The sequence below is a fragment of the Miscanthus floridulus genome, chromosome 11 (genome assembly GCF_019320115.1).
Source record: "Miscanthus floridulus cultivar M001 chromosome 11, ASM1932011v1, whole genome shotgun sequence".
NCBI classification, from domain to species: Eukaryota; Viridiplantae; Streptophyta; class Magnoliopsida; order Poales; family Poaceae; genus Miscanthus; species Miscanthus floridulus.
Genome location: NC_089590.1, coordinates 35,857,414 through 35,874,323, shown reverse-complemented (window position 1 = coordinate 35,874,323; position 16,910 = coordinate 35,857,414). Strand labels below are relative to the sequence as shown.

General features: G+C 46.3%; 2 pseudogenes; both read left to right on the top strand.

Annotated features, from left to right (window-relative positions):
* Positions 1 to 6,313: 6,313 nt before the first annotated feature.
* On the top strand, positions 6,314 to 16,356 carry LOC136494803 (probable metal-nicotianamine transporter YSL5; annotated as a pseudogene).
* Positions 11,054 to 13,304, top strand: LOC136493802 (BTB/POZ domain-containing protein At3g50840-like; annotated as a pseudogene).
* Positions 16,357 to 16,910: the final 554 nt, after the last annotated feature.

The following is a 16,910-nucleotide window of genomic DNA, read 5'->3' as shown; positions in this document are numbered from 1 at the left end:
TGCATCAAGATTAGCACTATCTCCGAAAGGACCAAAACGAGCTTCCACTTGAGCCTCGTCAACTAGTTGTACCATCAGGTGCATCCAAAACTTTTTTCTGAGCCTATGGCACGTCTAGCGCAATCCATGCACCAATCTTGCACTGACACTAACACTATCTCCAAACAAAAAGAAGAGAGATTTCACATGACCCACGTCACCTAGGAGTTCCATCGGGTACATCCAAAATGATTTATGAGCCTATGGTATGTTCGACGCAAACCGTTCACCTATCTTGCGTCAATATTAACACTATCTCCAAACAGACCGAAACGAGCTTCCACTTGAGCCTCATCACCTAGTTGTACCATCGGGTGCGTCAAAACGATTTCTGAGCCTATGGAATGTCTAGCGCAAATGATGCACCTATCTTGCAGCGACAAAAACACTGTCTCCAAACGGAAAGAAGAGAGATTCCATATGACCCACGTCACCAAGGAGTTCCATCGAGTGCGTCCAAAATGATTTATGAGCCTATGGTATGTTTGACGCAATCCATGCACCTATCATGCGTCAAGATTAGCACTATCTCCGAAAGGACCGAAACGAGCTTCCACTTGAGCCTCGTCAACTAGTGGTACCATCAGGTGCGTCCAAAACAATTTCTGAGCCTATGGCACGTCGAGCGCAAACCATGCACCTATCTTGCACCGACACTAACACTATCTCCAAACAGAAAGAAGAGAGATTCCACATGACCCACGTCACCTAGGAGTTCCATCAGGAGCATCCAAAATGATTTCTAAGCCTATGGTATGTTTGACATAAACCGTGCACCTACCTTGCGTCAAGATTAGCACTATCTCCAAACGGACTGAAACGAGCTTCCACTTGAGCCTCGTCACCTAGTTGTACCGTCGGGTGCATCCAGAATGATTTCTGAGCCTATGGAACATCTAGCGCAAACGATGCACCTATCTTCTAGCCACAAAAACACTGTCTCCAAACAGAAAGAAGAGAGATTCCAGATGACCCATGTCACCAAGGAGTTCTATCGGGTGCATCCAAAACGATTTTCGAACCTATGGTATGTTCGATGCAAACCATACACCTATCTTGCATCAAGATGAGCACTATCTCCAAATGGACCAAAACGATCTTCAACCTAAGCCTCATCATAAGTGGTACCGTCAGGTGCATCCAAAACGATTTCTGAGCCAATGGTATGTCTAGCGCAACCCATACACCAATCTTGCGCCGACACTAACGCTATCTCCAAACAGAAAGAAGTGAGATTCCACATGACCCACGTCACCTACAAGTTCCATTGGGTGTGTCCAAAATGATTTCCGAGCCTATGGTACGTTCAACGCAAATCATGCACCTATCTTGCTTCAAGATTAGCACTATCTCCAAAAGAACCAAAACGAGCTTCAACTTGAGCCTCGTCAACTAGTGGTACCATTAGGTGCCTACAAAATGATTTCTATGCCTATGGCACATCTAGCGCCGACACTATCACTATCTCCAAATGGAAAGAAGAGAGATACCACTTGACCCACGTCACCTAGGAGTTCCATCGGGTGCATCCAAAACGATTTCTGAGCCTATGGTATGTTTGACACAAACCGTGCACCTATCTTGCATCAAGATTAGCACTAGCTCTGTCGCAGAACCGACCAATTTATAAGAATACAAGTACAATGGCAATCCGCAAGCGGTCGCACTGTCATACTTGAACCCATATAAACCTAGTAGTCCGTTGAGTACCACGACAGGTCTCGATAAACGATTTACAACAACCAAGATCGTACAGGATTCAACATACATGCCACATATTACATAAAGTTCACAGCTACTTTTCATCATCAGAGTATGAATAAAAGTTATTACAAATCGAGTTTGATAATAAAGTGGAAGCAAATAAGTTCGAAGATAAAGTTTCCAACATAGTTTGATACAGTGCCAAGCCAGATCACGGTCCACAAAAGCAAAGATAGGAATTAATAAAGAAGCCTGTCTAAGGCTTACTCCACATCCACAGCGGGAAGAAACAACTCTTGCAATACCCATGATACATAGTGCCATCTGCAACAATGGGAAATAAAACCCTGAGTACGAGAAGGTACTCAGCTAGACTTACCCGTCATGAACCAGAATTAAAATGACTCCAAATATGCAAGGCTGTATAAGTGGACGTAACTTGACAACATCTTTGCGTAAAAGCAATTAAATCATGGTACAGTTACAAATTCTTTACCAAGTTAATTATAACTATTCATTTCTAGGTTAGCAACTATCCTGTACCAAACATGTGGTATATCATTTAGAAGCATACAATAGTAACCATAGCAGGTATTGTAATTCCCTTTTTATCCGAACCATCATGTTTCATAACACAGTTGCTACAATGTTGGGACTAGCTAAGTTTCTCACTATCCGGGAGAGACGGCAATTCGAATCGATTTCAACCAGCTGAGAATTTATTCCTAACACAAACCCAGGTCTACCAGCCACGATAGCCTTAGGTCACCTTTGGTACAACTCCGGTACACATTTCACGGGTCCGTACTGCGCCGCACAATCTGGAACACCAGATGCCAGGATGCTCAGGCCAAGCCTGCCCTTGGGCTTAGTCTGATCGTTCCCCGGAAGGAGCGCACAACAGAACGATTCCCGGCCTGAGTTGAATTACTCGGCTTCGCGGTCGGAACGAGTTATCCGGTCAGCTAAGTGAGAGGCGTGCGTTCAATCTTGTCAGAAGCGCCAACAACGGTATGGTCCTTAATCGACACAGACGAGGATAAATCCACACCCAAGACCTCCATGTCTTGTCGCTTCTCTATCAACTTCCCATCCGGTCTCGATTTACTTTTACCCCATGGTTCTTGTTTCATGATAGCAAATATAGCCAATCGTGCTCCAGTATCCACCTACATCTCGCAGGTGACAGGACATCACCCGACTTCTACCGGTCTAAGCATGGCTAAGCAGATATTTGATCCTGGACCTATACCGGTTAAAGGTGTAATATCTGGACAAGGAATGTACATGCATCAAGTGGTTTCATTCAACTCTTATAACCTAATGCATCAATCATAAATACGTAAGTAAACATTTGTAAATTACTGGGAGACTTATAATGCTCCGGGGCTTGCCTCGTAGAAAGGAAGTAGGGCGATGGTCAGGGCACTCCGAAAGCTCTTTAGGGTTCTGCTCCACGCCTTCGGGAGCTGCGGCTTGCGGATCCTCCTGCTGATTCCCTTCCTCTGCTTCTTCGAATTCCAACAACGTGATCTCTTCCTCCGATCCTAGATGTATGAGTATGGCATAAGTATTACGAATGCATATATGTTAACAAGTGCATCATGTTGATTGAGTAGGTGCATATCTCTTCTCGATTATTACTTAACTACTTCTACAATGCATCGACTATGCTACAAACAGTAGCTACTTGTTTCACTCATAACTGGAGTTCTACTAATCCAAAAATAGTGATCCTAGACTTTCTGGAAAGCTTATCAAATTCTCTACAACTTTGTTATTAACTATTTTTACAGTACACATCAGTTTCAATATGCAACTCATCACACTCTAGAATCAGTCCGGAAACTATTTAATATGCAATATAAAGTAATAATACTTCTACTTCATGTAATCATTCAAAATTTGACAACATAGAATCTACCAACAGTTTAAGCATACCAAATACATTTAAGGTAATATAATGGTGAAGCCCAAACTATTTATTTAATTACCTTTATTATTTTATTTAGATATCTAGGTTAAATAATAAACATATATCAGATATACTTAATAAATTCTTACAAATTTATAGTGCCCTACTAATGCTATCAAAGGACTACTATAAAAATTTCATGTCATTTTATCAAGTAGAACATCCTATACAAAAATGACAAGGAAGCAAGGCTTGAAATAGCATAAATGGAAAATCCTATTGAAAAGTGTCAAGCAATAGATTTCCTATTTTTCTTAACATCCATATGGTACTAGGATTACCTCCAACAAATTTCATGAATTTTGGACTCATAATTAATTTATGAAAATTCATGCAAGGATTGACTATCCATAAAAGAAAAATCTATAACTATAAATCTACCCATGCACTGGTCCTCAAATTTTTACCAGAGCTCATATATGCTAAGACTAGCTTACCACAAAAATTTTATAATTTTTGGAGCACAGGAACTCTAGATATAAAATAAACAAATTTGAATGCATTCAAAAGCAAATTTCAAATCCCTATTTAATTCTCCAAAAATTCTACTGTACAAGTCAAGAACATATTTTTCCTAAATACTACACTTCCTAATGAACACTACAAAATTTATGTCACAGATCAAGTCACTTCTATGATGATTTGCGAAAACCATCATAGAAGTTCAAGTATGACGCAACTTCTGTGACGAACCGTTTTTCATCATAAATTCGTCATAGAACTGAAATTATGATGAATTTGGCTCCTTCAGTGATGAAAGTTATTCGTCATAGAAGTGGATATTTCTAGTAGTGAGGCAGCACGCGACGGGATAGCCGCTTCCCGTACAGTGACATCACGACTTCCCTCCCAAGAAGCGGAGTGCAAGGACGAAGACCACGATGATAGCAAGCAAGCCATACCGGGCAGGGAGTTGGTGAGCGACCACCACTCCCATTGCACCGCCATGGCCAGAACAGTACCGCCACGAAACACCATGCCTTGGCGTAAGGATCAAGCTCAAGATGACCATACCTTGACATGGAGACAAGACCAGACGGACTGCTTAACAAGCACGCTAGCTTCTCCATCCCTCAAGCTCTTGGGCACTCAGGATGGGAGAACCCTACCCTTCCATATGTAACCTATGCATGTAACTTGGCCCCTAGGAACTATATAAGGGAAGACAGGCCTTCTTCCGAAACAACTTCTTCTTCAACCTCAAGACGATCGAACTCGAGGATCGATCTCCCATTCCTCGAACTCTTCCTACCAGTATGACTAGAGCTTGCATACTCCCTATTGTAACCTTTTTTTAGCACTTTGGCATTGAGGAACACGTAATCACAGATCTCCAGCACTGGACATAGGGCTTTGTCCCAAATCAGTATAAATCCTCTATGTTCTGAGTGCTAGCCATCGGCGTCATGTGGAACTCCAACAATATAGACCAGATGACTTATTGAAAATAGGTCGAGGAGCCTGATCCTGGAGCTGAGCAAGCATGGGCGCGATCCGCATTGAGTGGAACTACTATAACTATAGCTAGTGGAAGTACCATCCATTCCACAGTGGGCATATGTTCTTTTCAATCCTATGAAGCTCATTAGTATTTCTGTCAACAATTCTTTAGTATGATGGTTGTTGGTCTTAATTTGAGTCAGCACTATTAAAATGAATAGAAAAAGGAACCAAAGACTGAGCAACTACTTCTACAATGATGTTACAGAAAATACAAGACACAGTGATCCTCATCCGGCATAATAGCAGTACATGAATTCCACCCAGACGAAATGGACTAACTCTCTATGGCAACTATGGATCTCAACATCCAAAAAAAAAGTGCTTATCCATCCTTGGAAGAACTAGCTCCCTCCCTGTCTTTGTCGGAACTTGAATCGAGGTAGGCAAAAGAATCCTTACTCGGAACGAGTCCAAGATAGAGGGCCTAGTCCAATTTTAGTCTTTGTTGTACATCGGTACTACACACGGTAGGCATTTCTTTCGGTTATCGGGACTTGCACTTGTTTTTTCCGGCCTTAGTGGTATTTCAATGATTTTATTGCCCTAGCCCAGTACTTCCATCATGCTTAGTTAGCTAGCTACTTCATTTTGTGCTAAAGCCACTCGATACATAAGTGCTCTTATTCCTAGAACTCACCTGGGGCGAGTTGGTAAATGTAAACCATTGATCTACGAATTCAAGTGAATGAAAATGTAGATAGATTTTTTTCTACTTCTGTAACATAACTTCTCTACGGATAAGCTTCAACTACTGAATGAAGAGATGGTGAGACCTACCTAGCAACGAGAAATACTAGAACTGAAATTCCTTGTCGATAAATTTACTAGTTAGTTCTTAAAACACTGATAGTTGGTGCGAAGGTAGGAGACTTAAGTCTTCTTTGGCACGGCTCATCCAAAACGACTTCACCGGTGAAGCCAGAAAAACTAGCTTTTTCGACTTCTAGTTCATTTTAACCCCGACTTACCAAATAGCTTCACGCTACGTAAAATAGATAAAGTCAAAGCCGGCATAAACCGTAGCAAAGAGGCCCTTAGTCGTATATTATGAGTGTAACGGAGTAAAATAAGCCCAGAGCCCGTCCGCCGGTACAGGCCGGCTGCCCGGCTCGTAAGATACTGAAACGGACCAATGTGCTTTTGACTTGTCAATTCAGCACCGTACCACTACGGTTCTGCTCCTCGCCGGCGATGACGCCCGCGGAGACCTCGCCGCCGGCGCCACCTCCCCGTGCTACTCAACCTGTCTCAACCCCGCTCCTCCTACAAGACCCCACAACCCAGGCCACGCCCCCATGGAGGGAGCAGCTCACCCTCCGTGGCATCGCCGTGGCGGCGGTGCTGGGCGTGCTGCTCTGCGTGGTAATCCACCGCCTCAACCTCACCGTCGGCGTCACACCGGCGCTGAACGTCGCCTCGGGCCTCCTCGCCTTCTTCCTCGCGGCGGCTTGGCGTGCTGCCACCGGGAGGCTAGGGTTTGGCCGCGGGCCGCCCTTCACGAGGCAGGAGAACACCGTCATCCAGACGTGCGCCATAGCATGCGCCGGCCTCGCGTTTAGCGGTACGTCGGGTTCCTACTCTACTTCCAACCAGGACTCCCCATTTCACTGAATAAAGCGAATATCTTTAATTTAGAGCCCAAAGTTTTGCTTGAAAAACAAGAGAGTTATGCTTCGATCATTTTAAATTTCTTATTAAAGACGAATTATATGGTTTTAACTCTAGCATTTTTTTACTGTGAATTAGATAACCTGTCTTCTTTGTAGGGTGCTCGGCCTCCTACATCCTTTGCTATGGACAGGAAGACTTATGAGCTCGTGGGACCAGATTATCCCGGTAATCGAGCAGAAGATGTTAGAGATCCCTCACTCGGCTGGATGATCAGTTTCTTGTTCCTCATTGCTCTCGTTGGGCCATTTAGCATTGTCTTGCTTCGAAGTTACTTTTTTTGGGCTGGGAAAATTTTGCAACATGCATCCGTTGGGTTCACGAGTTCTGCCTCAGCCTTTTCAAAATAATGATCTTCAGCACATGGCTTTATAAAATTTAAGGATAGCTCAAGACATCCATCAGTTTTTACCTTCCGTTGCTTAGTTGGAGTGTTTCTGTTTGTAAACAATCTCCGATCTTGTCATTGCAGGTAATGGTGATTGATTACAAGCTTACATTCCCTGGTGGGACAGCTACAGCTTTGATGATCAACAGCTTGCATGGGAAAACGGAAGGCGATCTTGCAGGGTAAGGCGACAGGTACTCATGTAATTACCTTCAATGTTTCATGATGGCAAGTATTTCCCCACCAGTTCAAAACAAGAACTCCTTTTCTGTACGAACAAATTGTAATAACATGTACTTTAGGAATTGAAGTCTGATTGCTTATTGTCAGTACTAATGTTTCCTTTTTAAATTTAAAAAGTATGTAGACCGTGAACTAAACAATTCACGATGAGTGGAACAGGTGTGATCCATATGGCTCAAATAACATATTTCTGAACTGAACCTGTTAGAAATTAGAAAATGAATGAAAGGATCAGACACATCATGTCTGGACATGCAGCACATTGTTAAGCAACATCCACGCTTGGTCTCAACAGAAAAAGTACCAATGTGCAGACGGTGTTATTATTTTGTACCTTAAGTCCTGAACAAATGTTGCCTCATGTCTGGCAGTTTTAGTTTGAAAGTCTATCCAATTCACATACTCATGTTATTCTATTTTGCAGGAAAAAGGTGCACTGCCTTGTAAAATACATGGGCATTAGTTTTGTCTGGAGCTTCTTTAAGTGGTTCTTTAGTGGTGTTGGTGACCCTTGTGGTTTCGACAATTTCCCTACATTTGGGATTGAAGCTTTTAGAAACACGTAAGTTCTCATAGTCTTATTTTTTCCCTCTCTTTTTCATCACTTACTTATTGATGTGATTTTCCACATCAGTTTACTGGTTAATCATGTTTTTCCTTTGAATGATGTTTGTCCAGTGTATTTATTATGGATGGATCTTTGAGGTGTTTTTATCCAAGTCAACACTGGTTTAGTCATTAGGCTGGTTTCATAGCTATATTTTGTCAATATTTTTTTATACTCATTAGGGAATATTTAAGATTAACTGGCCCACCACAATGTAGATATGCCCCCAAGTCCACTGTTCAAATATTTCTGACAATGACAATTGAAGAATTGTAGTATCTGCAATCCTGTGCTGCTTGATCTAACTTGCTCTGCCTTGGTCGAAATGAAAACAAATGAACTTACACTTCTAATTACTACTGTGCCACATGTTATATCTATGGTAGTATGTGTATACCTATTCAAGCTTGAAACTAAAGTCTTGCATATATAAGATGCCTGAGGTGAATAAAACCACATTTTCTTCTAAGTTTTTTTTTTTTTTGTATTCTGGCAGGTTTTATTTCGACTTCAGTCCTAGTTATGTTGGGTTTGGTCTTATTTCCCCTCATATTATGAACTGCTCAGTTTTCCTTGGGTCAGTCATACCCTGGGGCTTTCTTTGGCCATTTATCAGTGCACAAGCTGGTCATTGGTACCCAGATAACCTTGGTAGCAGTGATTTCAGAGGCCTGTATGGTTATAAGGTACATTGCTTTTTTATTTGTATTCACTAATAAGTGGATTCCTCTTTTTTATTGGATTCTCTTTGCAAACTACTGCTCTGCTGTTAGTATGACGACTCAACATGATTAATGTGCATGAGTTTCTTCAAGTAAATTTTGTTTCAAGGATCTGGATAATGATTTTTTTGGCCTGCAATATTAAAGATTGGTCATGCTGTCATGCTTGATTTCCTCATAAAATGTGTATTCATGCAGGTCTTCATAGCCATTTCTTTCATACTTGGAGATGGCCTATACAACTTGTTTAAGATATTTGTTGTCATTGCTAGGGAATTCTGCAGTATGCAATCAAAAAAACATGATCTGCCTGTTCGAACGCTGGAAGCGGAAGGTAACATGTTACTTCTTAGTTGTAGTGCAATGTGTTGACACATGCTGTGAGATTAATTTGCGGCTTGTGAACATTACTTGTGCAATATATAGCTCATTTAATATGCTGTCTTATGAAAAGCTTACCTCCCCATAGTATTTGTCCAATGCATGTTTCATCGTATTATTTGCAGATGACGGGAGTTGTGAACAATTAGCAGAAGAGAAACTACAAACAGAGGTATTCCTCAAAGATAGTATATCTCCTTGGTTTGCTGCTTCTGGTTACATTGTCCTGGCAGCAATATCCACCGCCACTGTGCCCACCATATTTCCCCAGCTCAAGTGGTACCTTGTCCTCTTGTGCTACTTCCTTGCCCCTGCTGTTGCGTTCTGCAACTCCTACGGAATGGGCCTCACCAACCTGAACCTTGCCCCTACCTACGGCAAGATTGCCCTCTTCGCATTCGCCTCGCTTGTCGGCAGTGATGGCGGTGGAGTCATCGCTGGCCTTGCAGCCTGTGGCATCATAATGTACATTGCCTGCTCCACAGCAGATCTAATGCAGGACTTCAAGAGCGGGTACCTGACCCTCTCCTCGTCAGCAGTCAATGTTCATTGCCCAGCTGATCGGCATTGCACTCGGGTGCGTCATAGCTCCACTCACACTGTGGCTCTTCTGGACAGCCTTCGACATCGGCGACCCTGACTGGCGAGTACAAAGTGCCCTTTGACATCATGTTCCTGGGAGATGGCCATCCTCGGGATCTAGGGCTTCTCGGCGCTGCCATTGCACTGCCTTGACATCTGCTACGCTGCCTTCTTCCTCGCCTTGGCCATCAGTCTCCTCAAGGACATGGCACCCGCAAATGTGTCCAGGTTCATCCCCATACCGATTGCTATGGCTCACCGTTCTACGTCGGCGCCTACTTTGGCGTGGACATGTTCATAGGCACAGTGATCTTGTACGTCAGGCAGAAGCTGAACCGGGAGGAGGCTGATGGTTACGCAGTGGCTGTGGCGTCCGGGCTGATCTGTGGAGATGGGATCTGGAGCATCCCTTCTGCTCTTCTGTCCATCCTGGGAGTTGTTCCACCCATCTGCATGTCCTTCAAGGCCTTCCTCTGCTCCCATGTGAGATAATGGATAGAAGTTATATTCCTGGCCATATGTTTGCGCCGTTGATGAAATCATGTAAATTTGTAAACATACACAAAGAAGGTGTTGGTTGTAGTTCGTAATTTGTACAAAACAGTAGTACACGAGATGCATTATTACCTCTGATGATTTATGTGAAACAAAACACGGCTTTGCATGTATTGATAAATACATATAGAGTAAAATGTACTAGAGGTCTATTAATTTTCGTTGGGGTGTCATCTATGAAATCATGTAAATTTGTAAACATACACAAAGAAGGTGTTGGTTGTAGTTCGTAATTTGTACAAAACAGTAGTACACGAGATGCATTATTACCTCTGATGATTTATGTGAAACAAAACACGGCTTTGCATGTATTGATAAATACATATAGAGTAAAATGCACCGGAGGTCTATTAATTTTCGTTGGGGTGTTATCTAGGTCTATCAACTTTGAAACTGTATTTTTTGGTCTATTAACTTTCGTTGGGGTGTTATCTACGGTCCATTCAATTTTTTAACTGTATTTTTTGGTCTATAAGAAGGGTAGGCCTGGTGCAGTGGTGAGAGTTGTCTCACTGAGTCACCAGGTCGCGGGTTCAAAGCAGCCTCTCCGCAGATTTTGCGGGGGAGAAGGCTTGCCTCGGTTTTTCCTTTCCCAGGCCTCATTCATGTAGGAGTCTCCGGCACTGGGTCTGCTCTTTTTTTTATTTTTTGGTCTATAAATTTTTAAAATGGTTCACTGCATATTCATGCTATTATTTAATCTTAAATTCCAACGCATATATGCACGTCGGCTTAGGCCTCGGGTCGTTGCGTCGGTGGAGACCACCCAGGGCCAGCGTCCGTCGCAGTGGCTGGCTGTGTCTGCCCTGTGCTGTGCCCTCGTGGTGCCTTTCGTGCAGTTCCCGTTAATGTCGAGGAGCAAGAAGCTTCACGACCTCATCACGAACAAGGATTCACGCGAGGCCAGCCGGAGGGGCAAAGGGGGCGACCAGGAAGAGGATGCGGGGGAGATCAGAGAGGAGGAAGTGGACGTGGGGCTGGAGGAGGACGAGGAGGCGGACGTGCACCGCATCCGCCTCCCGGAGTTCCCCGGCGGCGCGGAGGCGTTCGAGTTGGCCGCCAAGTTCTGCTACGGCGTCAAGCTCGACCTCACGCCGACCACAGCCGCGCTGCTGCGGTGCGCCGCCGAGCGCCTCGGCATGTCCGACGACCACTCGGAAGACAACCTCGTCTCCCGCGCCGACCGGTTCATATCGCAGACCGTCCTGAGGAACCCCAGGGACGCCATCCGCGCCCTCAAGTTCTGCGAGGGCCTCCTCCCCCTCGCCGACGACCTCGGCCTCGTGTCGCGCTGCGTGGACGCCGTCGCCGCCAAGGCCGCCGCGTCCACGCCCACGGCGCTCTTCGGCTGGCCCATCGCCGGCGACGCCAGGGACGGCGACCGCCAGCGCCGCAAGACCGGCGCCGCCGCCGGGGCCACCTGGTTCGACGACCTCGCTGGCCTGTCCTTGGCCACGTTCACCCGTGTCATTGCCGCCATGAAGGAGCACGGCGTCGGCTCTGAGGTCATCGAGGGGGCGCTCATTGCGTACGCCAAGCGGTCCATACCAGGGCTGTCGCGCACTGGTAGGCATGTCGGCGGCGGTGGGGGCGCCGTCGCTGCGCCGCCTTCGTCCGATGGGGAGCAGAAGGCGCTTCTCGAGACCGTCATTGCCAACCTCCCCGAGGAAACCATCAAGAGCAGTGCCCACACCGGCACGGCCGTGGGCGCCACCACGGCGCGCGTCCTCTTCAGTCTCCTGCGTACGGCGAACAATTCTCCACGCGTCAGAGGCGTCACGGGACATGCTTGAGCGGCGCATCGCCGCGCGGCTTTCCGACGCGGCCGTCGACGACCTTCTCATCCCGAGCTACTCGTACGTGGGGACGCTCTACGACGTGGACTGCGTCGAGCGCATCGTGCGGTATTTCCTGGAAGGCCGCGACGTCGCTGACGAGGGCAATGAAGCAGAGGGCAGCGTGGCGGAGACCCCAGGCAGAGAAGCTAGCCGACGAGCCATGCTGGCCGTGGGGAGGTTGGTGGATGCCTACTTGGGGGAGATCGCGACAGATGCCAACCTGAAGCCGGACAAATTCTGCGACCTCGCCTGGGCGTTGCCGGACGGCGCCCGCGTGTACGACGATGGCCTTTACCGAGCTGTCGACATCTACCTCAAGGTGAGGGAGCAGCGCGTTCTCGTCATCTTCTTGTTTGCAAGCTTGTGAAACAATGCCGGTGCTGATGAGTGATGAATGCTTGTTTTGGCTGATCTGTCTGCAGGCTCATCCGGGTCTCAGTGAAGAAGAGAAGGAGAAGGTGAGCGGCGTGGTGGACGGGCGCAAGCTGACACTGGAGGCCTGCACGCACGCGGCGCTGAACGAACGGCTACCGCTTCGGACGGTCGTGCAGGTGCTCTTCTTCGAGCAGCTCCAGCTACGCCGGGCCATCGCGCGTACCATCACGGCGAACGAAGGCGGCGCAGCCGAGTCAGGGGAGGAAGGCGGGTGAGAGCGACGGTGGCGGGACATGGCGCGTGGCGGCACGGGGCAACCAGATGCTGCGGCTCGATATGGACAGCATGCGGAACCGCGTGCAGGAGCTCGAGCGCGAGTGCACGAGCATGAGGAAAGCCATCGACAAGATGGACCGGCGAGGCGGGGCACCGGTGGATAGGGGAGCGCCGTCCGTGCCGGCGGATGGGAGGTGGGGCGCGATAGTGACGAAGCGGTTCGGGTGCAAATTCCCGGCGCAGGTCTGCCAGTCGCAGCAGCGCGGACGGTGGTGGCACGGACTCGCCGGCCACGCATTGAGCAGAGCCCCTGAGTTCTTAGCCATTGCACATCCTAGCTTTGAGTTCATTGTTCTGTTCTCTTGATTCTTTCAGAGTTTTCCCTGCGCGGCATTGTGTCCTTTTTCACTGAGATCATTGAATTGCGTATTAGCAGCGCACAAATTGTACTCGGAAGTCAGTCATCTTGCTCTGATTGTGTAGCGGCAAAGGCTCGCCACTCGTTGCAGTAAGCACTACTACCTCGTTGCAGTAAGCACACGCCGCCGCGGTGCCGGTGAGCCACTGAGCGCGTGGGCTCACGTGGGCGGGCGGGCACAGCACAGGGCAGCCACAGCCAGCCACTACCCCACTGCGATGGACGCTAGCCCTGGCTGGTCTCCAGGGACGCAACGACGGGAGGTCATGCAGTGAATCATTTTAAAGATTTATCGACCCAAAAATGTATTACAGAGTTGATGGACCTAGATGATACTTTAACGAAAGTTAATGGACCTAAAAATACAGTTTCAAAGTTGATAGACTTAGATGACACTCCAATAAAAATTAATGGACCTCCGGTGCATTTTACTCACACATATATATATATATATATATATATAGAACTACTATCATGTAGCTGGCTACAAAATAACTTATTCTGTAGCCACTTTGAGTTACGATAATTACTATGTTATTTTACGAGATTATAGTAACTCCTTACTAAGTGGTTTAATATAACGTTATGGTAAATATCCCCATGTGTTATAGTAACCCAACTATCGTAAATATGTATTTATATTATGGTAAATTAGTATATAAAATTATAGTAAATGGAGGTGGCTACAGAATAACTTATTTTGTAGCCGGCTACTGAATAGCCTCTCCCTATATATATATATATATATATATATATATATATATATATATATATATATATATATATATATATATATATATATTGCCTCTCCCGTCGTTTGAATACCAGTTTCACTTGTGTCATTGTACAAGAGCCTCGTCGTAGATTTTTCACTTTTGACAGATAATAAGCATCGACTGTCCTGTTATGTTCTATCTTAGCTGATGTGTTCTATACACGTGTCACGTTGATACGGCATTGCCTGTAATGATCACTCGCTCAGACCTGCTGTCTGGAGCATTGCTTCAATTCTTTTTTTTTTTTACTACTACTAGGCATGCCGAATGGACCAGCAGAGGCCACCTGCCCTGTTCAGAAGCTCACAGCTAGCTCTGCATCTCCAGGACACAACTCCACGTGCCCTACAGCCTGTGACGTGTCACGCTGTGAGGACACGTAGCCTGCAGGCCTACGCAGTCATGTGCTTCTCCTTCCCGCGTCTCTCTCACATGACACAGGCCTGCACCACAAGGCAGAAGGGTGCAGAGGCGAGCAGCAGCAGCAGGTGGGCAGCCATGGAGATGCTGAGCATGCTGAAGGTGGGGTACACCATCCTGCGCAGCGAGACGCCGACAACGGACCTCGTCAACACCTTCATGGACTGGGCGGCGCGAAGGTCCCTTGTGCTCCTGGCCATCTTCCTCCCGCCCTACTACATCTACAAGCTCACCACGTCGGCGTTCGCTGCTGCCGACTCAGAGGACGTCGCTGGGAAGGTCGTGCTCATCACCGGCACCTCATCCGGCATCGGCGCGGTATGCCAACCAGCCCGCTCCCTTCTGTACGCCTATTTTTGGTCAAACCGCTTAAACCATGGATTCTCATATATCTTTTCATGTTTTTTTTTCTTAATAATAATAACAATACCGAAGACTTTACATAAAGGAGAATTTGACTAGTACTAATTGCGATTTGTAATTCATGGCTAAACAAACGCTAACATGTTATTGTGTTTATATATTTGCATTGAGTTGCAGATTAAATCAGCTATAAAGCAAAATGAGCTTGGATAAAAAATTTGACTCTGGTTTGCCATGAGCTCGTATCTTTATCCAGCAAATAGCTTACCAGTACGCAAAGAAAGGAGCAAGACTGGCGCTAGTGGCGAGGAGAGTGGGAAGCCTGCATGATGTCGCGGCGAGAGCAAAGGATGTTGGCTCGCCAGACGTTCTGGTTGGTGCCGGGGACGTTGCAAATCCAGAGGTTTGTGCAGGCCACAGTTGAACATTTCGGCCGATGTAAGCTATGACCATTAGCGATCTTCTGTATATACTAGCAATAGAACAACTAAAAAATTTCATGGTACGATCATTAACTTGGGTCTGTTCTCTTGTAGTGGATCATCTTGTGAACAATGCTGGTGTAGCAAATGTCTGCTGGTTTGAGGAAGTACCAGATGTTTCTGATTTGAAGCAAGTCCTGGTACGGTTTATAGCAGCAGACGCGCTGCTCTATTCTCTTATCTCTGTCAATGAAGGTTCTAGATGTCTGAACTAGTCATGACGAAGGCCGTAAACTTCTGGGGCGCAGTTCATCCGACCCACTGCGCTCTTCCCCATCTGAAGAAGAGTGGTGGAAAGATCTTCGCCAACTCCTCAGCTGCGGCGGTGCTGGCAATGCCAAGAATGAGCTTCTACAATGTACATTTCTCGACAGACAGCCATCCAAAACGGCTCTGCGTGTACTCGATGCTCAAATGAATGTTACTGCAGGCCTGCAAGGCTGCCGTCCTCAACTTCTTCGAGACCCTGCGGATGGAGCTCTGCGACGAGGTCGGCATCACGATCGCTAGTCCCGGGTGGATCAAGTCGGAGATGACGAAAGGGAAGCACCTGTCGAAGGAAGGGACGGTGGAGGTCGATCAAGACACGAGGGATGTGAGTATGAGTACTCGATCCATTGATAATGATGATGATATGCTTAGTAGTAGTGTTGAAATGGGGCTACTGTAAAATATAGCTCCTGCTGACTGAGTGAATGATGTGTCTGGGTTGTTTTGTTCAGGCTCAGGTGGGCTTGTTCCCGGTGGTGCGCGCCGCACGGTGCGCCGAGGACATCGTGGACGCCATCTGCCGCGGGCGGCGCCACCTCACCGTCCCGCTGTGGTACCGGGCGCTGTTCCTGTGGCGGACGCTCGCGCCCGAGGTGACAGACTTGAGCCAGAGACTGTTCTACCGCCGGACCGCCGGCGGCCACGGTAACCAGGCGAAGGCCAAGCGGTTCCTGGAGTTCACCGGCCCCAAAGGGGTGCTCCAGCCGGCGTCGCTGCACAGCTCGGATATCAAACGGGAGTAGCCAAACGCTGACAGAGGAGGCTTGTCTGTTCGGCAGTACAATCTACATCCAAATAATGTGCAGCTAAATAGAACTTTTTAATGGTCCATCAGCTGTCACGTTCGTTCGTTGTGTGAATTATATGTGACTTAAACTTTGTGTACACGTTGTGCCAATTTTTCTTTCTGTGAGCAGAGGAATTGCATAGATAGGTTGCTGTAAAATATTATCAGCAGTCTAACAAATGGTGATGACCGTCATACTCCTCATAATAACAATCACTCCTTAGATCCAGTATGGATCCAATATTTGAAATCCGATGGTGCATCATCTAAATGCTATGGAACTTTTAAAGAGACACAACAATTAAAAAAATCACAGCCGATGGAAACCTAGTGCAAGAATAAATTGGCTTGAATAAATCATCACCAATTTGATTTTAAAAAATCATCGCCAATTTCATAAAAAAAAAATCACAGCCGATGGAAACCTAGTGCAAGAACTCAAAATTTTAAGGCCCCCTTCCAAAGTTGAAATGGATTCGTGTGTTTTCTCTGTAAAATTATGAATTCCTACCGTTTTTTCTGTAAAAATAATTTAATT